Here is an 18,074-nt window from a genome sequence, read left to right on the forward strand (position 1 = left end):
TTAATGGAGATAATATCTGGCTAATATCTTTCTCAATGTAGCAACATAGCTATTACAAGTTCAATTTAATGTGACACAGTAATTTATATGTCTGGATGCAGGGGCGATAGTTCTATATTCCTTCTTTATACGGTGCTGCTTGGTGTTTTCATTACAGGCAGACCGCTAACATTGGTTGCAGTAGGCTTTATGAAATCACGATATGTCTGTTTGCTTAAAAAGCCCTCTATAATTGCGGGTAGATTAAGATTTGGCAAAGGTTCACTAAGTACTATATTTAACAAGTATTCAACACAGCACACGGATTGTCCAATTATGAATTTGACGACAGTGCATTATTTACAATAGACTCACCATTTGAAAATGGCAGCCGTTTGTTCGGGAGTGAGGGGTGGCGTCCCACAATGGCAACGCGTAACAACATTACCATTGGTTACGGCACACACTCCAAGGTTTAACAATGGCGCCGGTGGACGGGCACCTGTGCGTGACGATGCGCCCGAACTCTAAACATTTCAGTTTATTAACTTTGAGAGCAATGAATGTTCATTAGTGAACTAAAAGGATTAACCGCTCATTGATGACGAATCACGTTCCGATCGTGGGACGAGGGACACGGCTCACCATAGCAACACTAGTCACGTTGCTATAGTTACAATACACACATCAATACAACAAAATGGCGGCGGCAGACGGGACTCTGTTCTTCCTGACGCGCATTATTTTTTGACACTCAGGTAAGCTTAAGAGGCTTATGTGGGCATACTAGGATCACACAAGGTGAAAGGTCTAAAAAGTGCATTATTAAGCACCAGTCTTATGACTTATGATCACTGTGGTGCGCGGATTGTTTAAAGAGTAAATTCACACATGACAGTTTTGGATATATAAAAAAACGATATCAAGAAATACTGGGATCACTAATTTCTCATAGGCCCCTTAAACCCCCCACTCCACTGATACATTTAGAATGTTCTTTTTATGAGATGAGTCTTTGTTTAATTCTCACACATTGCGGAGAGACACATTATGAACATGTATATTACAAATACGCGTTAGGGGACTCATTGGCTAATTTAGTAGTACTATGTGCTAATACCTTGATTTGAGACTCCATTTGACCTGGGGATTTGGCCCCGCTATTACTACCGAGACAACAGTTTTATGGATTGGTAATTTAATCCACCGGTAAGCTCACCTGTGAGATGTTGTATGGTATACTATGTTGGATTTTATGCCAGTATTGATTTACTCTTAATAATCAAACTAATGAGCTTTTGTTTGTATTTTTTTTCCCCCATTGTCTCATAAAATTGTTGATATATGACTTGTTCTCTTATCCCCTCAATCCTCCCTTTCACCAATCCTTGTTTTTCTGTCTATGTATTTTATTGTTTTCACTTGAAATGATTTTGCACTTTGCAGCATGCTGATATAATGACCGTACAAATGATGAATTCCAATAACTTTTTTTGGTTTTACACTATTCCTTACACCACACTTACAAATATGTGTAACACGTTACTATGCTTATGGATTTTTGCTTGTGCTTAATCAATAGCCCAGATTTGAAAAAGGCTCAGGGGAGCTGAAACACGTGTAATCAATCGTCCATGGGCTTTAATGAATTGTGTGATTGTTCATTAAAATCAAGCATACGCACACTTGATGGCGCTGAGTCCTGGAGTCTCTTCATGTTGTACTTAATGGTTTTATGGCTATTGCAGATGCAACTACCTTCAACTCTCTCTTCCTAAATATCTTCCTTCTCGAGCTCTTTGCTCATCCGCCTCCAACTCCCTCAGGGTTAGTTGCTTCTCCAAGTAGCGAGTTGGTGGTAGATCTCTTTCTTCTACTGGGTCGTCCCTCTGGAATAGCCTCCCTGCCTCTGTGAAACTTGATGAGAACCATCTCCGGTTCCGGAACCACCTCAAGACCTTCCTCTTTGCTTCTGCTTTCTCTCCTCCTCTCCCCTGCTGATCTCCTGGCTGAATCTGAAATTGCACTGGTTACCTGGCTACCCTCTGATCTCGGGCCCAGCTCCCCTCCCCAGATACACACCTGCACTGCCCCCTTGGCAACCCTTGCACTCAGGGACTGTTTCTGTATCCCTACAGCCCCTTCTAGCACTTGACACCTGATGTCGGCACTTACCCATGCACTTGCCACCAGCTGGCCGTACCTTTATTTATTGTCTTTATTTATTTACTGTTATCCTATGTACTGCACTGCCCCCTTCCCTTTCTCCCCTGCACTTTTCTCGATGGCACCTGGCCTAGTAGGATCGTTGTCTCTGTCTTCCCTCTGTTTCCCCTCCCTTGACTCATCGCGCCTTGAAACACTTGTGTATAGGGGCGTTATAAATGCAATATCATATCATTAAGGGGGGACGGTGGACTATTTGAGTCTGTACGGTGAATGTTAAGGGACTCAACTCGCCGACTAAACGCTCATTGGTTGCTAGAGAATTTAAGAGGGGAGGAATGGATGTTCTCTTTTTTGTAGGAAACAAGATTCTCACAGGATAGTGAAAGGAATTCTGTGTGGTCTAGTTGGAAAGGTGTACTGGGCTTCTGGTGACTCCAAGAGGGGTAGGGTGGGGATCCTCTTCCACAACCGATTGCGGATGGAGGAGACGTGGAAATGAAGCAGTGGTGATGGTAGAGCTTTATTGGTCTCAGGACTCGTTAAGGGCGTGCACCTTACGTTTGCAACAATATATGAACCTAACCAAGGGCAATTGAGGTTTTTGAAGGCAATAATTGTGAAAGTGGTTAGAGAATGTAAAGAGCACCTGATAGTTGGGTTGACGTTAACATGTGGGCGGTGCCATTGCTAGACAGACGTGTCCCGGCAAGGGATGGTGGTCGGGCTCCCCCAGGTGGTGGCGGTTTACAGGCCTGTCTGGACGCTTATGGTTTGTATGATGCATGGTGCCTAATCCATCCTCAAGAGGGGTTTCGCCTTCTATTTTATGCCTCATGGGACCTATACTCGCATTGACTACCTTTGTGTGTCCAGGGATTTTTGGGACAGCGTGATTGGTAGAGAGATCCCTGGTTATTTGGTCGGATCACAACAGGGTGTCGATGGATCTATTTTGGTGGGGGCTGAATGCCTGACACTATGTGGAGATGTAATGAGTCGCTTTGGAGTGATCCGGTGTTTAGAGGTGAGTTTGAGAGGGCCATTCAGGAATACTTTCTTCTTAATGATATGGGGGAGGCAAATATGGGTACTGTTTGGAATGCTGCTAAAGCGACGTGGAAGGATAAGCTCGCTAGGGAAGGGGTCCGAAGGAAGAGGGAGTGAACCGTACTAGCAAATAGGTTATGTTGGGCGATTGGTGTCTCGGAAAGGGATAAACAGACATTGAACACCGGGGAGGAAGGGCTGGTGGAGGAGGTGAGGGAGGAGCTGTGGCTCTTGGAAGAGGTTAACGTGGTACCAAAGCTCCAGTTTCTCTAGCAGAAGTATTATGAGAAAAGGGATAAGGCTTCGAGCACCCCAGGTCAAAAGATAGATAGCATCAGTGTGGGGGACTGATGTCCGAGTGGAAACTACTTCGTAATGGATTGTGGATGGATTGGCTTCCTTTTATAAGGGGCTGTATATGAGAGAGGGGCAGGTGAATTGGAAACCTACCTGAATGGGGCCTCACTCCTTTTCTTGACACTTGAGGAAGTATCCAGTGTGAATGCTCCTATAACGGGGAGGAGGTTCTAGATGCTATTCGCTGGTTGCAGTTGGGAAAAGCCCCGGTGGAAGACGGGTACACCCCAGGATTCTATAAATTGTTTAGTGCTTTCCTTGTCCCTTACTTGACCAAGCTGTTTAACAATTTTAAGTTATTTTATGAAAAAAGGGGAGCCCCAGCGTGTTCAGTGTGAATTCGGGGCAAAGTATAAGGTAAACAAAAAAAGTTGTAACTCTCACTGTAAAATGACCATAAGGTTAAGGTCCAGTTTTATACTTAGTTTTCCAAACCAACAAATATTGTGATCCTAAAGAGTCCGGAAAATACGAAAGTACCAAGGAGAACAAATGGAGCAAAAAAATTGACCATACATTTTTTAATGAAAAAAAGAGGGAAATTGGTTAAAATGTCCAATGTACAACCAGAAAAAAATGAAAAATAATAATTCTGGACAATGCAGTAAAGATTTTTCGCATAAGTTGTTCAGAAAACATAAACCATGAAAACAGAAATAATTAAATAAATGATTAAAACATGTTCAAACAGAGATCAATTCAAAGTATAAACAAAAGAAATCACATTAAGCATACAAATTGCAAAATTAGACTTAGTATTTTATATTTGCACAGTATTATTCAAACTGTCTTTTGTCAAAGGTTCTTATCCTTTGTGTGTATTCATGATCAAGGTATGATCATGTTTGGTAAAGCTGCCTACAATATTATGTTGTCAGGGCGAGTCCCCAGAACTTTTGTGAGGGCTCTCATCTCGGTGATCTCGAAGGAGGGTCAGTATCCTCTTCTTTGTAGTTCCTATAGACCTACTTCATTTCTTAATGTGGATGCAAAGATATTCACTCAGGTCCTCGACTCTAGGATGCACACATATATGCCTTGACTTGTTCATTCGGATCAGGTGAGATTTATAAGGGGGTATCAGGGGGCAAATTCCATGAGGAAGACACTGCACCTCATGGAATCGGTAAAAGGGTGGGGGGGGCCCAACTTTGTTGTCAATTGATGCGGGAAGGGCATTTGAAAGGGTCGATTGGACATTTCTTGAAGCGGTTTTACGCAAGTTTGGATTTGGGGGTAATGTGTTAAATGGGATTATGGCCTTGTATTCAGGTCCAAGGCATGCATTTCAGCGAATGGGAGGTTTTCCCGCTGGTTTGGTTTGGCCCGCGGTACGAGACAGGGGTGCCTCCTTTCGCCCCTGCATTTTGCTCGTTCCTTGGAGCCACTGGCTCAGAGGTTGAGGGATGGTCTGCGAGTAGAAGGCATAAAAGTGGGCCAGGTGGAGTATAAACTGGGGTTGTATGCCGATGACATTTTGTTGCATCTTTGAAACCCATTGAGATTGGTACTGGCGCCAGTGAAACTGATTGGATAATATGGGAAGTTTTCAGGGTTCAAGATTAAAAGGGCTAAATCGGTTTTGTTTCCCTTTGTTAGGCAGGGTGAGCACGATATTGGTGGACTGAATCACTTAGGCATGAAATGATATATATATATATATATATATATATATAAAAAAAAAATTTTTTTTCAATGTTATTGAAGCATTTAGTGTAAACACATAACACTTTTACTTCATCTTTTCCCACCCTTCATGAGCCAAGCCAAGCAACTCCTCTGGATTTTCGTTTTCTGCTTATGGTCTCCATGCCACCATTTCAGGTCACATTTCCTTACATTTTCCCGTTGTTTCAAATCCTACTATAGACTTGGTTATGAGAGTATATAATTCCTTTTTTTTGTTCGTTTTTCCTTTTTCTGTTAGTTAACTAGGCCTGTTAGTTTTTTTTGCATTACGTCCAGGAAAATCCCCAAGGCTCTAATTCTCTTTTGGTTTGGGTCTTCATATAATGCTTCCTACTATAGGTCTGACTTCAGGCCGCACAATGGAAATAGTCTTATGTAGGAGGTTTATTCGGTTCCATGTCATTTCATCGTGGGATTTTTTTGCAGGTTTTTTTTACCGTGAATTTTTTAAGGAAAAAAACCCTCATTTTTTAACATTTACTTTTGGTTGGGTTCCTCTCAAACCCTCCATTCCCTTTCATTATTTATCTATTCCCAAACACACACATCCCAAATATATAATTTTCTAACCCCCCCAAAAAAATGTGATGGGTTTTTTTCGTTAAAAAATGTGTGATAAAAAAACCCAGCGAAAAAACATCATGCGATGAAAGGACGTTGTACCGTTTATTCTTCCCTTTTTAGTTCCTTACAGAACATTGTTAGATGCTGTAAGGATTCTTCTTTTTGATTGCATAGACTGCATATGTTGTCGTTTGCCAGGTCATATTTAATTAAACTTTGTTTATTTCTCAGAACGTTGAGTCTGAAATGTAGGATCACGTCCCTTTGTTTTGGGTTTGCACTCTTCCTTAGATATTTTGGCAAACTTGTCGACATATTGGTTAATTTGGTTGATAGTGTGTGTGCATTGGAAGCAGAGCAGGTGGCTTCTGAGTGGGACCAGTACACAGACATAAGAAACGTTTTTATCCGAGTCGGGTGGTTAGGTAAAGTGTCTGCGTTCACGCTCAGAATTTCCAGGATGTCAGTGCATTTCTTTCTCCACTTTGTTAATTGCCAAAAAGGAGATTTCTGATTTTCTGCCTTTATGATTTCATATTGTGGAGGACAGTCTGATAACTCTACTTTCCTGTAGGTGGCTAATGCTTTCCAGATAACATGTGTGTGTAGCGAGTGTAAACCCAGTTCATTGCGAAGCACGCCTATGAGAACTGAGTTTGGCATTTTTAGAATTCTCCGCCAAAATCTTCCATCAAGTTTATCCCATGTTTCCCATGGAATTCTCAAGCCAGTGTCACCTGCATAAGTGATTGTCGGCACTACCTTTAGATTGTAGAAATCCACAAGTGGTTGGATCGAGAATTTACTGTATCTTTTTTTGAGGATTAAGGCTTGTGCTATTTTGAGTTGCAGGTGTTCAATCCAAGGTGTGTCTCCCCATCGGTGCTAATTATGTTTCCTAGATATTTTGTACTCTTTGTAATTGGAATTGGTTTGTTTTCAAGACACCACGTTTTTTTTTACTTTTGCTTGGGTTTTCTTGATTATTAAGATTTCTGATTTTCCAGCGTTTATTTTTTGTTTGTTTTCTTCCACATACTTTTGAAGTGCATCAAGCTTTCACTGAAGACCAATCGCAGTCATGTCAAAAAGAATCAGGTCATCTGCATATAGCAGATGACCTATGGGATTCCCGCCTCAACGAGGCGAGCATGATCTCGGTGGAACGAGACTGTCTTTGATATCCAAAATGTAGAAATTATATAAGACGGACGCCAAGGGGTACCCTTGTTTTAGGCCTCTTGTTGTGATTATTTCCTTGCTAAGAGTCCCCTTATGATCTAAACGCACTTGTAAGGCCGTGCCTGTGTGTAGAGTAATAATGGCTGCCAATAGATCCTGGGGGCAACTCTTTTGCCTCACTTTTTCCCCACAAGATTTGTCAGTCAACTCTATCAAAGACAGCAGCCATGTTGTTACACACCGGGGTGAGCTTTTGATTTTTGTTTATGGTTTTCATTTTTAGTAGATTGAGTAGAAGCAAGTTCGGTTCACAATCTACTCTCTCCACAAAGCCTGCCTATGGTAAAAGTTTCTGCTTGATGTTATCCATTCTTTTAGTCTTTTTAGCAATATACCGGCATACAGTTTTCCTAGAACATCCAGTAATGAGATAGGGCGATAGTTTTCTGGTCTTGCTCTATCGCCCTTCTTAAAAATGGGTATCACAACTGCTTTTTTCCAGGAATCCTGTATTCGCCTGCTGAGGTTGATTCTGGTAAATAAGTGATAGCACATCTCGGCCCATAATTCTGGAGTTTGCTTTAGAATCGAGTTGGTCGGACCATCTAGTCCCAGGGCACGAGATGTGCTTATCTTGTTGATTAGGGTCAGTATTTCATTTTTGTTGAAGTCTATAGACCATGGTTTGACAATTGAACATTTATTTGAGGAGATTGTGATATGTGATAGTATTATTTTGGCCATATATGTTTCCAAATTGCTGCACCTATTGAGACTCATGGATAGGGTTAATCAATTCAGCTCCTTGTGAACTTGAGTTTTTATTTCTTAAGGTCCAGAAGAAATTGTCATTTTTGTTGTCTATTGACATTAGCATGTGCTCCAAGTCTTTTTGGTATAATTGGGCTCTATAGGCCTTAACACAATTTCGATATGTTGTCTTTAGCACTTTTGTTTGCTTTGCTCTGGAGAGTGCCGGTTCTTTATTTAGGGACCTTAGATCTTTTGCCAGTTGTTCTTTCTGTCTTGCAAGTTCAGGGTTGAATTGATGTAGCTTTGTGACTTTAATTTGCTGTTTCTCTGTCTTTGTTTCCCTAAAAGCCGTTAGGGAAGATTCATATTCGACACTCTTGTTTGTCTCATTCTGCCATTTTTTTATGGCTATTGTCAATTGTGGCACAGTTTTTAGAGATGGTCGCAGTCTGTTTAGGCCATTAGTTACGGTGACTTTATGTGGCCAAATTTGTTTGTTGTCATTGCCAGGATCTTGCAAGTCGTTCAGTATAAGTTAAGATTAGCGGCCTATGATCGCTTTTTGTCGACGCTAGGATCCTTAATGATGTTATTTTTTCAAACATTGTAGCATCAACGAAGAAGTAGTCTAAAGTTGCACTTGTGTTATAAGATGATCAGGTTGTAGCTCCTTGTAGGTCACCATTTACATTGCCGTTTACCATGTGTAGGTCTCTTATTCGCATTTTGCCTAACCATTTCTTCGTTTGAGTTTCTTTTTGGCAACTATAATGTGACTGCCCTTCCAAATTTGACATCTTACAACAATTGATATTTGAGTCACTGCACACAAAAAGAAGTGTATTTCCGAATTCTGCCCTTAGGTCGTCAATATGATTGGTGACTGAATTCAAAAAAGTTTCTCCATCTTTGGCTTTAATGTTCCAGTAGAGATTTATTGTCACACAGGTCATTTTTTCCAGAGGCATTTGTTGATCATTTTGCATTTCACTATTTGAATGAGGGGTGATGGAAACATAACTCGCACCACTCATCCACACAAGCTGTTTTTTATAATAGTGAGTAGGCCTGCCGATGGTCTCCCCGTTGGGCCCTTGTCGGCTATGTTTAGGAAGCAGATGAAGCCACCTAAGGTTGGATTCTCCTGCAACCAACATTCCTGAATGCAGATGGCATCTGATGTCAGCAGTTCTTGATTTATATTTCCAAATATATGTTTAAAACCTCTGGAGTTCTGAGAGGTGATCTGAAAGATTTTTGGTACAGTCAGACATTCGATCTAGTTTTGTTCTGGGGTTGCTAGGGTTGCTAGGGTCGCCGTAAACCAATCCCATGACTTTTCTTTTTCAATTCTCGTTTCCACAGGGGTTATATTTGGCCCTTTTGTTACTGCATTGTCATCGGATCTACCTTTTATCATGATGCGTGGGACATTTGGACCCCACAGAATGGTTGGAGAGAATTTGATCAGTTTAGCGTTGACATCATCCTCTGATCGTTCCTGTATGGTGAAACTTGGATGCGGTTGGTCTTTTTTTCCATATGCAATTGTTTAGAGTGCTCCACTTCGGCAAACGGGCTAGGTTTAAGATCAAAGCCTAGAATTCTATGTTCGTCTGTGGCTGATCTTAATAAGTTTGTGACAGATTTAGACGCAAGATATAAACAGATGTAATCCATTTACGATTCTTTTGGGAAGGCAACTCTTTTAAAATCCTTTTGGTTCTACAACTCGGAGTTGTGGGATGCTGTGTAGTAGCCTCATAAGGTTTGACCGGTACATAATCAGGCCATTTTAGGCCTTTAGGACCCGCTCTAGCAAGAGCTTATCCGTAGTATTTACATCGTCAGCGGCCGCTCATGCTGAGCGTGTCTCTTTCTGTTCCTTTTACTTTCCTGCCCCAGAACCAAAAAGCTGCTTTTCTGGTTGTTTTAACTGGTTTATTCGGTCTTGTTTGGAATGGTCAATCATCGAATCAAACACTTCACGCTGTGTGCTTATTACTTTGTTTTTTACTTGTAGCAGCTCTCGTTTATCTTGCAAGGTTTCGAAGTGGCAATCCTCTATGGCCAACCTTTGAAGATCAGCCTCTGTTTCCACGGCCATTTGAATGTCATCTTTTGTTTTCTGACTTCCCATTTCAGTGTAGCTATTGTCTTAATATACAGATAGTAACAGCAACGTTTCTTGATCCCTTTCAATCAAGTCTCTTGGATTGTCCTCAAATTGATTTGCTCGTTTTATGAAGTGTCTTTCGCTTTCATTTTACCTTTTAATCGAATCTGTGGCAGCCTGTTTTTCTATGGGTTTCGTTTGAGGTTTTGTCAAAACGTGTTCTCCAATTGGTTTAAGATTACGAATAAAATTCAGAGTGCCACCATTTGTCGTTGTCCTTGCTTTAGGTAGTTTTTTTTGGCTTTTTACTTTGAGAGTCTGGAACTTTTCTTCTTGCACCTAGCTCCTTGCCAGTGAATTCATTTTGCATCTCGGGTTCAAATATGGAAAAGAGTTCCTTGTTTTGCTTTAGATTTTGGATCCGTTCTATTCGCGCTTTAGGTAGACCCGCACAGGCATCTGAAGTCATGTTCGATTGGTCAACTTTTGAGCAGGATTTAGTCCAAGTTGCTGCTGACTAGGTCTTTTCTGCGCTTGTATTTCCATTGTTTTTGAAGTTTGTACTGATTGGAGGCTAAGGGCTTCTTCCCTATTTGCTCTTTCATTAAGGGATTTCACAAGATAACTGGCAGCTGTGGTTACACATTTGTCCTTTGTGGTAGAGATGTTTTTGGTGGTTTGAATTTTTAGGACATTGACCGTGTCACTGAAGCAACTCAAGAAAGCTCTTTTATCATTTCGGGCGTCCTCCATCAGGTCAATGAGTGTCTTAAAGATGTTTTCAGATTCTTCCTCTCTGGCTCGCCTTTCTTTTGTAGCTTCAATGTAGGCATCAATGTATATTGATTGCATTAAAGCCAGCAAGGTGGTTTGATCGTTGTAGTTCTCATGTAGCGCTTCATAAAGTTTAAGAAAGGGAGCTAACATTATTGTTAGCATTGAGCCTACTGCAGCTTGCAAGTTTGCACATTGCTCCATTTGTGACCGGACATTATCTCCTGATGATAAATTTTGATCATCTTGATGTAGCTTTGCGGTTTCTTGTTTGGCCTTTTATATCTTTGGTGTTCCTGATTTGTGGAATGTTCTTCATTTGCACGTTTTGAGTTGAGGATGTATCACAGGAGACCGATCCATGGTCCCTATTTCTTCCTCTACATTGTGGTTGGTGCCATTTTTTGGATGGGTGCCTAGTCTTATTAAGCACAAGGTCTGTACCATAGATTTCCTTATGTGTTACAGATTTCGCTTTTTTTTCCGGAGCCATTTGTAAAGTGGGCTTGTCCAATTCTGCAATAACACGTTTCACTCTTCTTGATTGAGGAGTGGAAGTTCTGGTCGGCAAGTGGATTCTAGCTGGGGATTCCTCTTCCTGTTCGTTTAGTTCATAGTTCGGTTCTGAAATACGCTCTTGCAGTTGTTTTCTTTGTGAGTTTGTTTTCTCAGTCACTGTTGTGTGGTCTTTGGTTGGTTCTTGTATTTTTATACTTTGATTGTCTTTATCGTGAGTGTGGCTGTTTCCTTCAATTTCTTGCGATATCCCAGCCTCATTTGGGGCAATCATCGAATCACATCGGCCCGAAACCAACAGTAAATCAATGTCAGGTATTTCCTGCCACGCTTGTTCATCTTGCGTCATTGTCAGAACTTCTTGGTTATCTTTTACGTTATCAGATCATAATATGACTGTCTCTTTTGGCTTGAAGTGCCATCTTATTGATTTAGCTTATGATAGTTATTTGGCTTGATTCTTTAATCTAAAGCTGTGTATTGTTTTTTTGTGTCACCAGGGCATTGCTCAAGACATTACCATTAGTAGGCGGCTGTGTATTTGGTAATTGCTTTTTCATGTTTACAGTAAAAGGAAATTTCGGGTCCTGAGCATGTATCACCGCCACTTCTTGGTTCTTGTGAATGAGCACCCTTGTTGAGTTTTTTATGGTTTCTGTTTTTGAACTGTTCGAAATGTAATATTTATAAAAATACTGCTGCATGGGCGATTTATCCATAAAGTCACCCAGAGCGGTAACGTATATAGGCGAGTCAATGCTATTTATATACGCTTGATTTTTTCATGTTCGTTTAATTTTATGCAGGCAGGTTTTGGGAGTTTAAAGTTTGCTTCCTCATATGGATCGCAAAGCACCTCTCCCTCTTCGCACTTCGCCAGTTCCTCGACACCCCTCACCCTTCCCTCCACTGCTGCGGGCCACGGCCTGTGTGCTGTTCACTGGCTCTCGAGTCACTGCGCGCATGCAGGAGCTCCTCTGCAAGCGACGGCTGCAAAGAGCTGGCGCGGTCAAGGTAAGCAGGTGGCTGTTTAGGAGGTAGGTGAGGTTGGGCTGTGCTTACCTTGTGCGTCGTCTGGTAGGGCTACGTCCTGATCATCTTGCAAGGATTTCGTCGTCGTTCGGTTGTCGAATTCCAATTTGTGTACACTTAGTACAGAGACATCCATGCTTGGTGCAATTTTCGAGTCAGACTGCTTGATGGTGTGTAGAGGGCACTTTTCACCAGCCCCAACACTAACGCTGACATCAAAGCTGACGACAGGTTGCTTTGTGCGACTTCGTGTTCTAGGCACCAGGTTGTTGGAACTCTGCTCCCTGTCAGCCCTTGACATCCCATTGGCCAACATTCTGCCAACACTCTGCATCAGGAGTGTAGGTTTTATGGGAAAGTCCACCTTCAACAATAAGGCAGGAAAAAATACTCAAAGCCACAGGAGCGTGATGACAGACTTCCTCACTGATGCAAAGTCTACCACACTGATGTGTTATTTGTATCCCGCTCATACACAAGTGTGAATGGAGGTGCTAAAGGGCCAGCTGCGCTATTTGGGGGGTTCTCGTTACGAAGGAATTGCAGCAGTTGTATGAAGTTAATTACCCCCTCTGCTGGACAGGCTATATAAGGACTTGGGGAAACGGAACGGCTCACCATCAATTGATTGTCACGCCTGAATGCTATAAAATTTCCTCGCCAAAATGTTGTATTTATTTCAGATGCTTCCTATGTGGGTTCGGCAGGCTACGTTTAGGGAATTGAAGGGACGGCTGTTAAATTTCTTATGGCAAGGAACGAAAGCCCGGGTGGCCTATGATATCTTGGTGCTTCGGAAAGAATGTGGAGGGGTGGGTTCCCAGACCTATATGTGTATTACAAGGCAGCTCAGCTTCGGGTCATGGTACCTCATTTGAGGGGGCTGGTGGCGCATCAGTGGGTTGGTTTGGATAACTATCACCTTCGACCAGCCACAATTGGGGAATAGTTTTGGGTCCCGCCAAACCGGATTCCATGTAGAATACAGGAACATCCCATTCTTTGGGTCTTTTGGACTATTGGCGCAAGGGGCAAGAGATACAGGGGGGGGGTCCCGGTCTAGCCCTCTCCGTTGAGCCATTTGTGGGCTCTGGGGGGTGAGGGACCTTATCCCTAATCTGGAAAGGTTTCAGAGTTGGTTTGAAGTGAGTTTGGAGCAGGTTGGACAGATGAGGAAGAGAGGGCATAATCCCGCTACCGGACTTGGAGGAGGCTCAGGGAATTGGGCCCTTGTCTGTTTTCTCCTATCTGCAACTGAAGGGAGTGGTCACGGCTGATGTTTGGAAGACGCAAGTGCAGTAGGATCTTACTCCGACGGAGAAGGTTCTCCACTCTTAGACGGAGATGAAAGGTTTGATTTCCCTGCTGTACCGTGTCATGATAGTCGGTTAAGGGGCACACGTACAGATTTCGGGGTCAGTGTGAAAAGGACTTTGGCGCAGGATTGGATGGGGTTTTGTGGCGTAAATTGAGTATTTTTTACATAGGTGGCAGTACAACCTGGTGCGCCTCTCCAAGATGTTCCTGGGGGCGAGTCCACTCTGTTGGCATGAATGTGGGGCGTGGGTGGATTATTGGCCTACGTGGTGGGGTGTGCTAAGGTATGTGTTTACTGGGATGAGGTGCTTGGATGGATAAAGGAAATGGATGGTGTCACACTGGAATGGATGCTGTTGCTTATGTTGTTTGGCGTGAAGGAGACAGAGGGAGAATATTGGGTGTTAGCTCACTTGGCGCATTGTTTGCTGTTGGCGGCAAGGGCATACTTGGTTATGCATTGAAAATTCTAGAGTTACCCCAGAAAGTGGAGTGGGATCAATACGGCTAATAATATTTATTTGATGGAAAGGATCACTGCAGCCATTCACAGACATGCGGTTGGCATAGAGACAGAAAGGGGTGGGTTTTGCGCCCGGTTCATGCTCCCTTGAGGTCTTGGGTGGTTGGGTATGCGGCTGGAAGGAGTTTTCTTGGAGGGATGGGATCTGCCCCCTTCTCCCTCCCGGCTGAGGAGGTGCCCTTTATGCCAGTGTTGGGTTTTATCACTTGGGGGATGCTGTGGGTTTGGTTACATTTCTGCCCTTCCTTTGCTGGGTTTTTGTTTATTTGATTGTCATCTTAGTTCTTGCGCACAAGCGTGAATATGGCTTCCTATGGGTCTGGGCTTGTTGTTTGCCTATACCTCGGGGATGGGAGTCCAGGAAAAGAGAGGAGTTGCAATGTGTTTTTTTTATTTTGTGATTGTTGTGGTTTTGATTGCGGATTCTCTTTTTGTATTTTGAGAAATGTTAATAAACTTTTTAAACAAATTAAAAAGGGTACCCAAAACACCACACCACCACCGTCCTTGTGAAAGAAGGATGTTTTCGGAACATTTCCTTATCCTACAGGAGGAGATTCAAATATTACTAGAAAAAAGGAGCAATAGACAGGGTAGCACCTCTAGAGGAAGATGACGGTATTTAGTCAGTGTCATTCCTTGTTCCAAAGAAAGATCTAACAATACGCCCAGTGCTGGACTTGCGCCCTGCAAACACATATGTCAAGCATAAAAAAAATCAGGATGACAATGTTGCAGGAGGTAATCCCTCTCCTAAAACAGGGGGATTACACTGCAAGATGCATACTTTCAATCTTACCAGTGCACAAAAAATACCTAAGATTCCAAGTTGGGACAGGGTGTTTATAAAGGTCCTAGCAGTAATGGCTGCCCATTTACAAAGGCAGTCCATTCCATTGTACCCTTACTTAGATGACTAACTAATAACAGGAAACTCACCCCAAGTGTGTCACCAGAATACCCAAAAGACAGTCGACCTACTACTTCAATTAGGATGCTCTATAAACAAGAAAAAGTCAAGTCTAGTGCCCAGCCAAGTAAAATAATTTCTGGGGGCACTTATCTGAACAAACAACAGATTGGTCCTCTCCTCCAATGAGAGGGTCCAAAACATGTTATTCCAAACACGTTAGCCGGTCGTCAAGTAACAGTGGGAAGGTGAAAAACGCCTTCATGGAATGATAACATCCTGCATTTATATAGTGCAACACGACCGACTGTGCATGCGTCCAATGCAGGAGTCATTGGCGAAACAATGGTTGCAAGCAAGCAGTCTATGGGACAATCTAGTGTTAGTTTCAGGACCTCTGGTTTAATCACTGCAATGATGGTTCAAAGACAACCTGTTAAAGGGAAAACCTTTCAACACACCAGCAATCGCAGCCACTCTTACAACAGACGTATCTCTAACAGGGTAGGGATCTCATTTATTCCATCACACTGCACCAGTGTGTGGACACAGGCATTAAAGAAGAAGCATATTGACATCAAGACAGTCTTCATCCTAACATACTCATATGTCTCGTCCCCTTTCCTCCATTCTTCTGGGCGTCCCCCAACATGGAGACGGTACTGGAATCTTTTGGCAGCAAAAAATATGAGCTACCTCTTTAAATTTAGTATAGCGTGTGGGGCGCAGCCATGCCCGCGAGGGCCCACCCTCCGCCGCCTCACCTCAGTCCCTTTTTCCGCACAGACGGTGTCGAACCTGGCAGTTTGGCACAGATACTTTTATTAACGTTCTGCATGCTCTCCATTATTTTTGAATTTCTTCACCTCCCTTTGGTGCGTTGCCTCCCCCGGTACATGTCAGCAGCAGGAGGCATCATGAGATGTGCATCCTGCAATCGGTAATTCCCGGCTTCAGGCTCCCATGCATCTGCCTTAAGTGTTTGGGGCCTGACCACCGCTGGGAAGCGTGCAAGGCTTGCATCTCTCTCGGTCATAGTTTGTTAAACAATCAACTTTCTCACTGGAGGAAGAGCTTCCACACTTCACCATCCGGTCATCTGAAGGACTTTGCAGCCACGCGTCACAAGAAGGTACCCCTCTATTCTCTAAGGCCCCCCAGCCTGGAGACTCCTTCCCAGGGCCTCTGGCTGGGAGGGGTCCCACAGACTCTAACACTGGTGGTAGGCCCAAGGCTGGCAAGACTACCAGCTCCCTCGGGGAGGGGCGGTCCAGCTCTTCTTCTTCTTCTGCACGAAGGAGTGAGGGGCTTTCAAGCTCCATTTCCAGGAACTGTAACTGAGTCACACTCCCATGCGACTACCAGCCCGGTGGCTGAGGGCAAAAAGCCTCACAGTGCCCATTCTGAGGTCGTGATGCAGGGGGACAATTCAAATTCCGGCCTGCTGACTGGGGACCCTAGGTCTACCGGAGCCCTCTCTGAGGTCGGCACTTCTGCTTCAGGGTCAGGACACAAACAGTCCTTGCCCATGTCGGTCTCAGCATAGGGTTCGGGGCCTTCACGCTCTCCCTCCGTGGGGCATGGCGCAGGCTCCCAAACTGTCAGACAAGCATGTGGCCGAGCATGCACAGCCAGCGGCCATCTTAGATTCTGTCATTAGGCCTCTGGTGGCTTCATTGCCCTCGGAATGGGCGTCACAGGGGGGATCCAGTCCTCTTTCTTTGGGGAGCGGCTCATGGCCTAGGTGGGTGGTCCCCACAGGGCTATATTTATGCTAACCAATCTTACAGACACCCTTCCTCAGTGCTGTGAGCAGGACAGGAGGCCCAGCGCATCAGAGGGCCATGTCTCCTCTCGCAGTCCGGTAGCCTGTGAGGGCCGTTTTCCCAAGGGCTTCCTTCTCCTTATGCGCTCTCTCCAGATGGCGGGATTCCTCAAGGATCTCATTAAGGAGGTGGTCCCTCCCAGGCCCCTTTGTGTGCACTCTCCACCGGTCCCACAAGGGGGACCTGGTACCGCAGCTGGTAGTCGCTGCAGTCCAGGTCCACCCTCCTCCTCCAACTCTTTTGGCTCCAGTGGCCCCTCTGCTCTTTCCAACGCGTATGCCTTTGCCGCAGACTCTGGTTGCTCCCCAACTCTCTCCGGGGCAGACCAAGGAGGGAATCCTCCAACGCCGCAGCACCTGGACTCCCATCCGCCTGACAAAAATGGGGGGGGTGATGACGAGCAAGAAAAGGAGCCCTCCGCGCCAGCCAAATTGGTTCACAACCGTCTTCAGGGGCTGCAGAAGTTCTGGCCTCACATGCGACTCTGGCATTCCTCTACAAAAAGACAGACTCTCTTTGGCCAAGAAGGTTTGGGAAAGGCCACAGGCCAATGACAAGATAAACAAAATGCTGGATGGGCAGTTTCAACTCCTGGAGGGGGAACCAGTCCTATTAGCATCACACGCTCAGCCACATTCTTCAGTCGTTGCGGCTGCATCTTTATATTCAAAGTCTTCCACGTCCAGTGCCGCTTTCAACTGTTTGTCCAAAGAGGACAAGGCGCTCAAGTCTTTCGGCAAGAAATGCTACCTCAATGTCGCTCTTCATCTGCATCAGGCCAATGCTGATGCCAGCTTGGCGGCAGCAAACCAGAAATTGTGGTGCAAGATTAGGGATTTCCTCCCATGCTTGCCTCTGGAGAGTCAGTCCTCCTTTAAGGCAGGTCTAGCGGAGTCACGTGCGGTTGCACAGGAGCTCATGGAGTCCATGGTCTCCCATATTGACACAGCCACAAGGGACCTCTACTTGGGTGTTGAGATGAAGCTAACAGCGTGGATGCATGCATCAAAATGTTCCTTGGACGCACAGGGGTGGGATCTGTTCCGCTCGTCAACAGACGATGAACTAACAAAAAAGAAGACGTTCACCCAGACTGTGAAGTCCTTGGCGATCTTAACCAGGGCAGGTCGGACTTCAAACCGCACTTCTTCAGCGGTTTCAAGGGGTTTAGTGACCTTAGAACATGCCAACCAGACAGGTCACCTAGCGAGCATAGAAGAAAGCAGCAGACGATCTTACAGGGCTTTTTCAGCTCCCTCTCCTCCACGCCTGCCTCTGATGGCAAAAAGCAATGATGTTTTGGTAAGGGACCACAGTACT

At 44.2% G+C, this 18,074-nt stretch overlaps 1 long non-coding RNA gene across 1 annotated transcript; it reads left to right on the forward strand.

Moving 5' to 3' along the window:
• Positions 1–640: 640 nt before the first annotated feature.
• LOC138510917 (uncharacterized) lies at positions 641–1,669 on the forward strand. The gene is made up of 2 exons (XR_011280465.1): positions 641–737; positions 1,426–1,669. It is a non-coding gene; the product is annotated as an uncharacterized lncRNA (long non-coding RNA).
• The last annotated feature ends 16,405 nt before the right edge of the window (positions 1,670–18,074 follow it).

The sequence above is a fragment of the Ambystoma mexicanum genome, chromosome 6p (genome assembly GCF_040938575.1).
Source record: "Ambystoma mexicanum isolate Mex_15411 chromosome 6p, UKY_AmexF1_1, whole genome shotgun sequence".
Classification (NCBI taxonomy): domain Eukaryota; kingdom Metazoa; phylum Chordata; class Amphibia; order Caudata; family Ambystomatidae; genus Ambystoma; species Ambystoma mexicanum.